The sequence below is a fragment of the Ambystoma mexicanum genome, chromosome 8, assembly GCF_040938575.1.
Source record: "Ambystoma mexicanum isolate Mex_15411 chromosome 8, UKY_AmexF1_1, whole genome shotgun sequence".
In the NCBI taxonomy this organism is placed as follows: domain Eukaryota; kingdom Metazoa; phylum Chordata; class Amphibia; order Caudata; family Ambystomatidae; genus Ambystoma; species Ambystoma mexicanum.
Window position 1 is genome coordinate 510,598,378 of NC_090929.1, and position 14,588 is coordinate 510,612,965.

Genomic DNA, 14,588 nt, shown 5'->3' on the forward strand with positions numbered 1-14,588 from the left:
GATAGCTCAGGGGCAACACGATTGCCTTGGAAGCAAGACGACACGGAGCAACACAGGTTCGAACCCCGGGTCCGCGCTTAGAACGCTTAGAAACCTCTGGGTATGAAGCACGTTTGAAATAACCAATTATTATAATAATAATTATTATACCAATGCCTCATATAATAATAATTATTATTATACCAACATGGACAATCATGGCACACATGGGTACTTCTCATGTTTCCATGTGTTGGTATGCATATTGCAGCACCGTGCATGTGCATTTCTGCATTTTCCTGCCTCCCCAGGCACATACGTGTACTTACTGTGCATTTGCTGTGATTTCCATGTGTTTGCCCTTACCCTTGCCCATTGTGCACATCTTTGCGGGGATGCATGCTATTGGCCACTGTAATCACACGTGCGTGGTGTCTGATAAACTTATTGCCATCACCCTGGCTTCCTGCTCTGGCCTATGTGCTCCTGATGCCCTCTATGTCCTCCGTGTGGAGGATGGAGCTGGCCTTCTCCTCCCACGGCATGATGGTGAGGGGTTCCATTGTGCCACCTCCTGGGGCAGCCCTCTTCCTCCTGTGTCATGAGATAAGGCTGCTGAGCAGTCTGTTGAGGTTATTCCATTGCTTGTGGTACTCCTCTGCATCACAAGGGACAGTGCCAACTGCTGTCACCTTTGCCATGATGCCTGCCCATATGGCCGTCTTACTCAGTCTGCTTCCAAACAGCTCCTCAGCATGCTCAACACCTGCATCAGATGTTTGTCTTTTCCTCGCCTTCAGACATGTTGCTTCCATGTATGGTATCCGGATGGCAAAAGCAAATGGGAGATTCAGAGTGCATTGAGTTTTTCAAGATGGCCGCCGCCGTGCTTCCCGTTCAGGCTGTGTCATTATTTCCACCAACGGTAATACCGCCAGGTTTGCCGGCAGTAATGGAAATACTACTGTGTTGCGCTGGTATTACTGCTCGATGGCCTTTGGCAGCAGTAATACCGCTGGACCATATTATCGTTTCCGCCGGGGTGTTTGTGTATGTGGCTGCCAGGTCATGATACAGCAGTAATATTGTCTCAGGCTTAATTTAATTTTGAGGTGGTATTTTAGCAACTTAAATGTTTTTTATATGGTAGTCATTCTTAGTCACAAACACAGTGTGAGCAATGCCGGTACTTCTATGCTCGTTATTTAGTTTCATGAACTACAATGAGCTGGTAGTTGACAACGCTAGACATTCATGTTGGTCATGCCAGCACACTACTCTAGTAATCCTAAAAGACATTGGCTCACCTCTGCTACTGTAATCACTGCCAACACTGCTGCAGCAGGGTGGGTGGCTAGACTGTGTGTTGAGGGCAGCAGCATGTATTTGCACCTGTGTCAGTATGACACTTGTTTTTTGCTGCAACTCTGCAGGCCGGGGAACTCAGCGGGTCCATGGATGGCCTAGCCAGCATGGGGTGCTACAATTAGCAGACACAAGCCAGGCTATCAACTGACTAAATCTTAAACACACACTGGCACATGTCTAGAATCACGGGTGTACAGTCTTCAATGCATTTATTGGAAAACAACAGGGTAGTCACCAGCCAACAGCACCACCACAGGGAGCTCCTGCCAAGGTAGAGTGCCTGTCATGTGTGCCGACATACAGAGGATTTCGCTGAGGAGTTTGGCAGGCAAGTTCATCAGTTTAGTCATGAATCTTTCCATCATTTTACTACGGTGTGGCATGGTAATGCTTATTTATATAGCACCTATACACAGGCAAGTGTTTCAAAGCGCACAAGGAGGGTGGGAACAAGGAGAAAAAACAACAGTCGCTCAGAGCCCTTGAATTTCTGAGACGATAAATGGTTTGCAAAGACAGATTAAGTGAATATGATACATTTAACAGTTTAGATTGGCCTGACGGCGATTCTGCATTTCTTTTCAAGTGCACATTAAGGGGTGAAGACAAGGGAGAACAGACAGAACAATCTTCAGGCAGGGCTGTTTACATATCGTGCAAGTGCAGGAAGGGCAAGGGAGGGGCAAGAGAACAAGTGCACCCAGTCGGTGGAGACTGGTGAAGTGCGGAGAGAGAAGCTCTCAGGTTTTTATTACAAGTGCAGGGGGTGGTGGTGTGGGGTGGGGTGCAGGGCCCTGAGGCAAGTGCAGAAGGACTGGCAGGGGGGCCGGGGACCTGTGAGACTCTGAGGTACACCAGGCATCCACTCAGTGAGCTGTGTGGAAAGGAGGGAGAGAAGGAAGAGCAGAGAGCTAGGTTAGCAGGGTCGAGTGAGAGAGAAGGAAGAGGAGAAGAGGAAGGTCTTGAGGAGTTTCCGGAACTTAAGAATGTCAGGCTCAAGACGGAGGAAGGGAGACTGTTCCAGAGGGAGGGACGTGATGAGGAAAGAGATCGCCCTCCAAATCTCTGCTTGGAGAACCGGTTCACCCGCAGAAGGTTGGAGGTAGATACGCGGAGGGCTCGAGAGGGACAATATTTGGAAGGCAACGTTGAAGCTAAGTAGGTCCCAGGCCCCAGAAAGCCTTACTAGGTAGGCCTTGTGTCATTCAGATTGTGCAAGTGTGAGAAACGAGAGGTGCAAGAGGAAAGGGAGGGGGGAGTGCAAGGGAGAGGGATGGGGGGAAACAGGGCAGCATTGCTCTGAGTAAGTGCAGCCAAGGCTGCACGGCTCTGGGTAGTACAAGAAGACAAGGGACCGCAGGGTTACAGTTACAGCCCCTAAGCAGGGTCGGACTGGGACAAGAAATAGGCCCGGACAACCCCAAAAAAATGGCCCACCCCTCTCAAAAAAGTGGCCCACCCTTCGCCTCAAAAAAAGTGGCCCTCAAACCATCATCCGTGAGTCGCGTCAATTCACGACTTTACAGAAAATGGTACTCATGGAGGGTTCATGTGTCTGTTACATTACAACACATTACCACTGTAACACATTTTCATGCTGCCTGCCTCTTGTCCCAGTTCTGCCCCACCCATGTCACTCTTGCTGAAAACTGCTATCCCTGCTCGAATTCCACCTCATGGCTGCCATTGTATTGCCCATATGAAATTCTATCGCAGGGAGAATGAGATGAATTATTAAATTTGAGTGTAATAACATGTTGGCATACAATGACTTGGATTCACCTAGTAGTAGTTAACATTGATGTGTGCAGGGTGGTTGGGATCGACCTAAAATAAGCATGCACTGGCAAAGCCAAGAGTTTTGGCATGGAATAGGCATTTGGCAGGCATTGCCGTAATGGTACTACCTGGGCATTTGATGTCAGTGCCTGGCAAATGCCTCACCAATACACAAGCCAGCACTGTTGGCTTTGGCACTGCTTGTTTTTAGCAGGACTTCAGATCAAGGAACAATTGCAAGGACAAACATTTTACTTATAAATAGCTAAAGGCGCACCTGGTTAAGACATTTTTTTTACAACAGGGTCTCTTTTACAGCAGAAATTGAGTCATTAACTCTCAGCAGACTGCTTAGATAACACTAGCCGGCCAACGTTTGATGTTACTGCTTGATAGAGCTAGCTCAGATCCCAGGATTGAGTTTGGTGGGAATATACATTAGCATGGTTTTGTGCAATAAATGGGTGAGTACAGGCCATTATGCGCTGTACCAGAAAATGCAGATCATACAACGCATTACGCATGCAGCTTTCCCACACCCACCCCAGGCACTAATGGGGCACTATTACTCTCCTGGAATGCAACACCCTTGCCACTGAGAGAGAAACTCAGACAGCAGCAGTCGGGGTGGGCAGTACAAAAAAGAGAATTAACAATTCACCTTTGGTTTTGAATCTTCTCTGCTGGCAGGGATCTAAAGTAATGCGCTGGAAATTCGGTGGCTTAAATGTCTAACATTAGCGACAGCCCTGCAGAAATGAAACAAGTGCTTGGCGTCAAGACACATTCATAATGGTGTATTTGTTTATCACAGTGCTATGAAGCAAAACCAGTTGGAGATGTGTGCTATGCAAATGCCAACTAACATATCAACGGTACACAGAGGTAGAGCAACAACTCACCAGGTCCCTATTAATAAAGGTAGTTAGCATTTGCTGTGCATTATTAAACCAGCAAGCGTACATTTTTTTGCACTGCTGCAAACATTTGCATTGCAAGCAACTGTGTAACGTTCTTGTAATATGTGCATCGAAGTGCAGAATAAAGATCACTAAATACACAGTCCTGCAATGTGAAGCATGATAACTATTGGGCATGCAAATGCATGTCAAATGATGCTTCTATAACACACGGATCACATGGCTAGAATTAGCGAATCTCTTAAATGATGTGAACATGGTTTCTGTCACATGGCGCACATGACAGTGTCTATCGAGGACAGGCTATTTCCATACACATCAATTGGGCCTAGTTTACTGTGCCTTCTCCTAACCACCATCACTCACAGAGAAGCGCAGTGGCAACGTTACATTTTCTACTCTGTGTGGGGCGGCGAGAGACATTCCAATAAGCAGGCACTTGGGCAGGGCAAACTTTGGAGGAGTGGCCCAGTTTCTAAATACTACAGCAAAAAAAAAGGTGTTCTTCCTGCAGCTGGCCGAGGGTAGATGCGCTCGAAACCGGGTGGCATGTTGCATCCTCACATATAGTGCCCAAGGCAAGACACACCATTGGTAGGCAGGATAGCAATAAGGGATCAATAGAACATTGCAGTTTCGGGCTACCATGGTCGCCCAGCAGGTTGAGCGACTGTTGCTGAGAGGTTATATGTTGGGAAATTGGTTAATTCTATGACTTTTGATATTAGAACAAGGGGGTATATTAAAAAGAAAAATGCGTTGTCACAGTCCAGGGGATGGGTTGGGTAGGCACCAGCAGCTTGCTTATATTCTGGGTGGAGGTGGGGGGCGGGGGGTTCTCGTCAGCATAACAGAAGCAACTTTTTTATGGTATGAAGCATTGAGTTGACAAGCAGCATATGAAACATCCGAGAGTATCAAGTTGACACTATCGGATGGATCACCCTGATATGCCTTGCACTGCACAATCACATAGCCTATAGGGTGGCTTAAAGGCAGTGTGACTGCTACTGGCAACTTGGCAAGGGGCATGAGCTTGCGAGATCGGGGCACTCACGGCACAGAGGGCTTATGGGGGTATCTGCTGACTCGATAGCGCACGTTGGGCGCCTCACTGGCACTGCCCGCGCAAAGGGCGGTGCTGCTCTGCACCACACACCAACCCTACAGTTCAAAGCATGGGTCCCGTCCAATTACTTTTGCTCACCATATGCATAGCACACTTCCTTCATGGCCTGAAAATATATACAAATGCAGGTTCTAACAATAAAATGCTCTATGTTAATAATTGCCACTGAACGCTGACGAGGGGGACTCTCGGGTCAGAGTAGATGTCTGGATGGCTCACGCTCTGCAACATTAAGGTGGCCACTTGCTTTTTCTTAACTCCCAGCCCATCCATCCATACTTTCCTACCAGGAGGTGTGGGGCCAGACTCAGAGGGTGGGAGTCGAGGACGCAGTCACGCAGATCTGTACATTCTGATGTGATGAGCAGCAGAGATCCCTGGACCATGGGCTGGGCAAGAATAATCGGGGCGCTCTCTGGGGAGGGTTGGAAGGAGGCGGGAGTCTAGCGCAATGTGTTTAAGTGGGCGTGGTGATGATAATGTCTGCAGTGCAGCATTGCACATTTATTTTATGATAAACTCGAAGAAATGTTGGTAGAGCAGGCCGCCTGCCTATTCACGCGGGATCTGATAAGGAAAAACATGTTAACAGGAACGGCAGGATTGTGTGGCATGGCAGCCTGACTAATTGAATCATTTTCCTTGGACGTTCACTCAACTGTGCAATAAAGGAGCTTAAATGTCCCCAACCCATGGAAAGAAACTATGAGGGTCAGGTGCAGAGCAGATCGCATGCAGAGGACAGATGTGGGTTACAATTACAAACAAAGGGCTGGTTCCTGGCTGGCAATGTATTGCTTCAGGGGGCAGACGCACATGGGGTCAGAGATCATGGGGGCACGATTATCTTACCTAGTAGTGCCAATCCAGACTGCCTCAGGGGGTCTCTCTCCTTCTCTCTACTGCTGTTGCTGGCTGCCTGTGTGCCTGGGGGCCGGGCCAACCTGAGCGGAGGCTGCACTGCACCTCGGACTCAGAGGTGGAGGAGCAAGTGCTGAGCCGGGCGGCTGTCAGGCGGGCCGGTAGAGATTGTGCCTGGCTCTGGCTGCCAGGCCAGCCACACTGCAGTCGGTGCGGTGCCCTGTGTGCCCACTACCAGTGGTGCTGCCTAGTCCTACTGCTGCACACTGCCCAAGGGCCAAGGCCTGCTGCTGCTGTGCTGGACGGCGGGTGTCACAGTCATGACTCGTGTCTTGTGGGTGGCTGCCGCTGGCCAAAATCATGTCAGGGCCAGGAAGAGGCCCAACTTTATCTCCTGGCTCTGTCTGAGAGAGAGAGTCACGTGGTAGTCCACTTGGCGTTGCGTTGGCGGCACAGAGTCTACTCAGCCGTCAGCCGCATCCCTAGCCCCCAGGCACAAGTTGCTTTCAACTTTGTAAAGTGCAAAGTTGAAAGCACCTTGTTATTATATGGCATGAACTTCTTGGTGGGGGAAGGGGGCAACCCACCCCCAGGGCAGCTCCCAGCCCAGCAGCAGGCACAGGAAGCAGCCAAGCCAAGCCAGTAGATGTTAAATATGTAACACTTGAAGCGGGGCAGCCAGCCAGCCCGAGGCGAGTACGGCAGCCCCGGAGTTAAGTGGCTGCAGCCTGAGGCTGCCTGCCACGCCTTAGTCACGGCCGCCGCCGCCCCCTGCAGTGGCGGCATGGCCGCCGCCCGCCGCCCGCCGGCCTGGTGGCCCAGGCCCACCGACGCCGTGGCGTGAATGAATTATGCACATGCTTGCATCTGCATCTGCATGCATCATAAATTATGATGCATGCATGATGCAGATGCAATCATCAAAGCAAGGTAACATCTAGTGTTACCTTGCTGCTATGATGATTGTGCTGCAGAGTCAGACAGTGCTGCCGGCGCGCGGCGCCTCCCCCTCCTGGCTCCCTGCCATGCCCTGCTGCGCAGCCCAGCCCTGATCCCAGGTGGCTCAACCACCCCTCCCCCTCCAATTCCCCCTCCCCCTCCCCCATCCCCATCTGACTTCCCGCCGGCCGCGAATACTCGCAACGCGAGCTCCACACGGCGCAGCTCAGCAGCGCACACACACTAGGCCGGGGCCGCTGGCCCGGCATGCCAAAAAAAAAAAAAAGACATTTTAAAAAAAAAAAAAAAACAGCCCCAGAGGTGGCTGCCGGAAAACCGGCCCCAGGGGACCCCAAAGTTAATCGGCCACGGGCCGAAAGACAGAAAGGGCCAGTCCGACCCTGCCCCTAAGTGCATGGTAGACTCGTAGGTAGTGCAAGGGTGACTGATCAAGAAAGAACCTGGTACCCAGTGAGACTCTGAGGGTAGCCAAGCATCCAGTCGGTACAGCAGACAGGCCGGTCAGGTAGGTTAGCAGGGGAGGGAGAGAAAGAAAGCAGAGAAGAGGAAGGTTTTGAGCTGCTTCGGGAACTTCAAGTGGTGTGGTTCTGAGTCCCCCTTCTTTCCCCACTACCCCTCAGCCCCGCCCGCCCGCTTTCCCCGCCACAATGTGTATAGTCCTGCTGATCAAACTAACAAAACCTAACAGTCGTCTTTAAAAATTGTGGAGGTGAAACCACTACAGACCGTCAGCGTAATACGGCAGACCAAAATGTCAGCCCATTAGTTCCCTCGTGCTGTTAGTGCACATTAAAGCCCCAGAGAGCATAACACTGCAGCATTCTTGTCTCAAGGCCAAAGCGTTATATCCGTTACCAGGAAATAGCTGCGCTGTCTGCATTATGCCCTTCTGTCTAAAATGCAGCAGCAGGAGCTCACATTTATTGTTCCTATTCCACATTATGGCGCATTTTGCTAAATGTATACATTACTGCAGCAATGCATATGTTCTGCCCAGTGGCACAATGCCATATTCATCATCATTCAAAGTGACACTGTAATGCCATACCTTGCACAATGCTACCATTTCCCTAATAATGCACGTCGTTTGCCCACTGTCCACAAACCAGTGGCAACATAAACATATTTTACAGAGTCCAAAAAGCAGAATTAGCAAACATGTTCCCTAGGGAGCACACTGCAACATAAATGGACATATTTTACAATTAACCTACACACACACGCACACGCACACACAAACACACACACTGGCAAGCAGGCATGTATACGCGTCGCACATGCACACATAGACAAACATGCACAGAGAATAGACAGGCCCACCAAAGCACCAGTCCATCCTTCCCAGCACAGTGGCAGACTCCCTCCAGGTGCTCAGAAGGAGTCTTGCTAAGTGAGGAACTACAGCCTTGCCGACTCTGCCCTGCCTTGCATGCAGGGTTGGACTGGGCACCAAAGGAGGCCCTGGAAATAATGTTCAAAGTGGCCCCATATTACACATTTTCAGCAAGCCCAACTCTTTTCCTATGGGAACATTTGGAAGTACCACACAAAAGAGGCCCAGGGTGCAGAGGCCTACCGGGAAATCTCCAGAGTTCCCTATAGGCCAGTCCACCCCTTCTTGCATGTCCAGAGCTGGCGGTCTCGGAGGCTGGCCTCTGAACAGAACACATAGGGTATGGGATTGCAAGACTAGTAAAAAGTAAACACCCACTGAGTCTTTGTCCAGGTGGAGCCCATAGTCTATAATGGGGCTTGGGACCACCAGGGCAGATGCTGCTACAAAGGCTGCGTTTTTGTTCACGCCTTATTGAGAACATGTTTAGACTTGATGTCTCTCTGCTCTCGCGCTCCATCTTTTCTTCATTTTTCGCCCGTGTCTTGGTTGCTGATGCCTCAGCAGACTCAATCATTATAATTGTTCTATTATAACACGCTTAATACTAGGGATTGGTTTCTAAGTGCGGGATCGGGATTCAAACCTGTGTTGTGCTGCGATGCAGTGCCCCTGGGCTATCCCCCCCCTTCATCGTAAGGGAGGTGGTGGGAGCTCTAAATGCTCTCCACACGACCACCAGTGGAAAGTGCACACGATGGGCTACTCGTGATGCGCACACACTTTCAATTTACACTTCGAATGTGTTCTACACTGCATGGTGGCCTCAATTCAATAGGCAGCCCATAGGTGCGCTGCCAGGAATCTGCAGGGCTCACCAGAGGGGATGACTCAAGGAATATGCAGGAGGAAGCACATTTGATGACCTGTTGACCCGCTCGTACACATCCAGGACCCGGGTCAGCCCTGCAGTGTGCCGGACTCACCTGGAGGAACCATTCCCTCCAGCAGCGCCCACGCATAGAAGGCAAGCTGGACACATTGTTCAGGATTTTAGTGCAATCTGGAAATTCAGATAAAAGCTCATCTGCCCAAGAAATCAATTTAGTAATTAAATAACGAGTACCGGGCGGCCTCTGCCCATCAAGATTCTCGAAAAGATGGTTACTCATCAACATCATAAACTCTTGGACCAATATCAGGCTTGGTTTAATCAAAAGCATGGCATGGAGACAGGGGTGGTCGCAGTTTTGGACGACATCCTGAGATATGTTGACGATGAAGCTCCCTCACTTTTGCTAATGCAGGATTTATCAGCAGCTTTCAACACTATCGACCACAAATTAACGATTGGCTCACTTGGTCCTGTGGCCCATGTCGATGGAGTGTCGCTGGACTGGCTGTGCTCTTTCGTAACTAATCGTAAACATAGAGGGCAATGGGCAATGGGCAATGTTATCTTCCTCCCACGTTTGGTGGACTGTGGGGTTTTGTAGGATTCATATTGGTCTCCCCTCCTATTTAACATATACCGTCATCCTCTCCTAAATGTGCTTAGGCGCCACAGTCTTGTTTCTTTCTTATGCTGTTGACACACAGATTGATTGCTTGTCCAAGGTCCCCGAATGAACTTGTGCTCAATTTCCAAGGCCTTGGCTAAGGTCAGCCACTGGCTTGGGTCCAACAAGTTAATTAATGCAGCAGAAACTAAGGTTCTGCGCTGGGCCCCCGCAAACTTTTAAATCTGCTTGGGAAAATTCCATCGCTGCCAATAATTCTGGCCTAAATACAACTTTTTCTGCTGAGGCAAGAACGCTGCAAATGATTTGGGAGTCAGAGTCTAGGCTGGCCTTCGGCAACTTGTAAGTATTCTACATGTATGCCTGCAGGCTCCCACGTATGTGATTGGGGAGCACTGATGAAGTCTTCTCTTGACTATGACAAATGTCTTGTATGAGGAGTGTCGTCTTACCCGACTGGATCTCAAGCAGGGGGTTACGAATGGCGCTGTCAGTTTGCTGTTTGGCAAAACTAAGAGAGATTTCCCAATCGCTTAATTGCCTCCCATTAAGATGCCGGGCAACACGGAAAAGGATCCACCTGGTTTTCAAACGTAGGACCCCCTTCTACTTAACAGAGAAGCCTACACCCTACACACCAGAATAGGATCTGCGACCCTCCCAAACAATATTTATGATCGGTTCCCTGGTCTAAATTTAATTCCAGCTACGAAAGGAGATTCTCTGTCCATGGCCCACACCTTCGGAAGTCTCCTCTGGAAAACTGCAGTTCGAGTAACTGTATATGTTTTAGTAAGGATTTTAAAATCTCGCTGTTTTGCTTTTAACTTGTACATGCCCTCTTTTGTCCTACTAGTTCTTGGCGTTGCTTGATTACTTAGGTTCCCTTTTGGGCTTAGATATGATTTAATTTGTGGTGTTACAAATGGTACCAAGAACCACATTTATTGTGTTGCCATTTTGCTTAATAAATGCAAATCCCTTCTCCCGCCCATTCATACAGTCAGTTAGACTTTCTTTTAGTTTTTCCCTCAGCCCATGCCTGGATGCCCGGCTCCTACTCAAGGGTGTTGATAGGTCTGGAGAAGACCCGGGGCTATGTTAATGTTGGCACTGTTGAGATTGGGAGACAGCTAGCCTTTTGGTTGTAGCCTCTGAGCTTCTATCCGGGGCTACAACCGACCCGGGGCTATAGCCCCCCAGGCCACCCTAGCGACACCTCTGCTCCTACTCCTGCCTCCTTGGAAACAGTGACCCAGGTTTCCCCTAAGTCTGATACTTTAGGCCCATGCCACATCCAGAAATGTAGGTATGTCCCGATGTGGAGTTCTGTCTAAATGGACTGCGCAACCCTGTTCTGAGGCTCTATTTCTGATTAACTTCAAAATCCAACCCTATCTACCACCATGGCGTCACTCTTCATCCAAAGAGTTTACCATCACTGTTCTTTGTCATATGTCCCTCCGATTCCTTCAGTCCTGATTTCGCCCCCAGAAGTTCAATGCTTGTCTGAGTGCACAGTATTCGGTATTCCAGATGGCTGGAATACCGAAGTTATGCTTGTCATTCACAATGCTTGCTATGGTGAGGTGGGCCTATGCCCTGTGTATCAGGAGTTGACCCAGAATAGGACCCCTCTGCTAAAGTCAGGAGACCAGTCAGCTCTCAGCCACACTCTCCTTCCATGACAGTCCTATATTTATATTTACCTCACTTTGCTCTGCAGCACTGTCCGCTTTGCTATCTTGCTCCACTCAGTACTGCTGCCGGGCAGCGCACCACCACCATTACTCCCCTGCATGCTCCTCTCTGTCATTGACATGCAAAGTAAACACTGTTCACAATAACAATGGCATCTTCTCGGGGATACAGGAGGTAAAGCACATATTGTCCAATTACAGTACACGCCTGACTTTGAAATGGAGTAACTTCTTTAACCAATAAAGTCATGCATGGTCATTAAGGGTTTGTCGGTATCCTGCCGATAAATTCGGCGGTTTACCAGCAAATGGAATTAGCATTCCCGCCACCTGATATCCCAGTATTTCTGCCGGTAATCCCCCTTTCCATGGAAATTTGCTAAATTACCGCTGCCGGTAATTCCAGCAGTGTTCCTCCGGTGGGGGCCTGGCTTAACTCCAGCTCTTGGCTATAGGTAAATCAGTCACCCCCGCTGGCAAACTTGTAGTTTCCCGGAGCGGGAAAAGTGCTGGTGGCAGTATTACTGCCACTTTTACCTGCAGTTTGCCCTCAACGGGATAGGTGTACAATGTCTCTGTTAAGTTGTTAGAGTTCTCTCTGGAAGAACTGAAAAGGGCTCCAACAGGCACAGGGGAGTAATCACAGTGTAAAAGTAGATGGACCTGGAGAATGAGTGCTGTGAAAATGGATTGTTTGGTAAGGTTGTGTTTTATACATTTAATAAACTAGAACAAATTATCGTGATCTTTTTGGATGCAGATGGAAATTGGAGAAAAAGATCTTCCCTGTGCTTTGCGTGCTTTTATCACATTCCAAGGCTAAGCGGCATCGAGAATGTCTGCTCTGGTGCAGGGCTTGCCGCACCTGTGCAATGTTTCTATAGGGGAGTGCAAGAGCCTAGTATGTACATGCTCAATGGCGCAAGACACCGGCCTTAGGATTCCCATGATGGAACCAGATCTCCAGGGATTGCGTCTACATTTTCAACGCCTGCGAATTTCAGGCGCAATCCATGCAAATCAATGGGGAATGGTAGTGCCATTTTTGCAATGGCGGCTGTAATTGCTGATGCCTGATGTGGGTTTGTCCGGTATAACCCCAGATTCACATCAGACGTGCAGGGAATGCCAGAGAATTCAGGGTAAATTCGGGGTCACACATGCAGCGATTCAGCGATACACCCCACTCCGTGTGCAGAGATTGATCAGAATCAAGGGAGAAAGCCCAATCGAGTGCTTGGCAATCGTTTGGGTTATTTCCCTATGAACATGTCCTGTAAATAGGAATGGGCCGCGAAAGAGGACATTGCAGCCCTTGGTTGCTATCAACCACCGTGCATCCATGCAGAAGGACAACGCCATTTTAATAGATCCCATGTGCCTGCATAATTTGTAGGACCTCCGAGCAGAGAGTTGCCTGATTCCCACAGAGCCAGGGATCTGAGAGTGGGGGCGTTGCAGGCGGAGGAAGGAATGCTACAGCTCTTGTTTTCTAAAGGTTTCTGTGGAAACACTGGTTCAGTTCATCTGGCCAAGGGTCAATTACAAGATTTAAGCGAATTAAACTTCTTCTTGACAGGCCAGTTGTCCCCAAAGAATGGAGGAGTGATTCATGCGCGTGGTCAGTGAAAGGGAAAAATAGAGTCTAAGAGAGAATGTGACGCCACACCAGGGTGTGCGGCTTTCCATTGAGGCCATGCATGTGGCGAAATAGCCGTGGCATCAATGTTCTTACGTTATGTTATTAGGATTTGTGTCACGCACCACTGCCATTTGCATGGCCTCCAGGCGCCATGGTGGCTCTGAGAAACAGTGGGTGGGGTTTTGGTTATCCGGCATGAGAGGAAAAATGCAAGACTGCTGTGCTCTTTTGTTGATGCGTGCAGACCGGAATTACCCTGTGCTGTGTGTGGTGCGCCTTTCTTGGCGTTTAATGTTATGGCATTGAAGATTTGGTGTCTATATTGGAGAACGTGTGTGCCCTTAGTACTAGGGGGCTGTGGTATGCAAGTTGGTTGGAGAGGTGCAAAGTTCTGTTTGCCATCTGGTGAAGTGGGTATTAATATGTTATGTTTGAGTGGCTTAGCTGGTTTGTGTGTGTCGAATTTGCACAAAGGAAATGTGAGCGGTAAGTTGGTAGGGTTAGCAGAGGCTGTAGTTACATGCAATTCCTGTGCCTGTATTCTGTGTCCCCGACCCCCAGCTCACATTTAGAACTGAAAACTTATATTGCGGGGCGCTTGGCTGAGCTGCTTGTGACTGGTAGGTCAGATGATAGGTTAAAGTGGTGTGGTTGAAGTTTGATGTGCATTGTGCATTCAGGAGTGAAAAGCCCCGTTGTTGCGCATTTTGCATAGTCGTGGTGGGGGAGCTGGTATGACATTCCCTGAAATGGTGGAGTGGGGGTGGGGCAGTGTGTGGCAATATAATCGTTCCATATTATAAGGGGCAGGTCTATATAGCTTTCTACATAATACAGTGCTTCTGATAAAAATCATATCTTTGATATGTCTGTGTGTGTAAGTATGTAAACATATATTACCACACGTTAACTTGGACTCTCACTACGAAGAGCTCTTTTTGAGATACTAATAACAGTAGCTCTATTTGACAAAATAACAACACCATCCCAAAAATATCAAATTTTCAATTGTTATAGGGAGTCTTAAAAGTTACATTTCCCATTCAAATTCCCGTTTGATCCATACGTCATAACTCACAGATAAGTTAGGTTTTTGCTGATCTGCCACACAACTGATTTGAATCATTCCTGAAAGACAGATCATCTCAGGATACATTCAGTCAATACCTCCCATCCCACCCTCTTCCCTGCCTTTCAGAGTTCCTCAAGGCGCTACCATCTCTCCATGGCTCTTCACAGCCTACCTAAAACCAACAGCCACTGTCCTTGAAGCCAATTCTCTTTTGCGTGCCAGTGGTCTGCCGACGGGCCATACATTCTCATCCCACTGAGCCATATCACCACCCATCCTAGCCACATATGAACGGGCATCTCCCACATTATGGAACAGACGACAG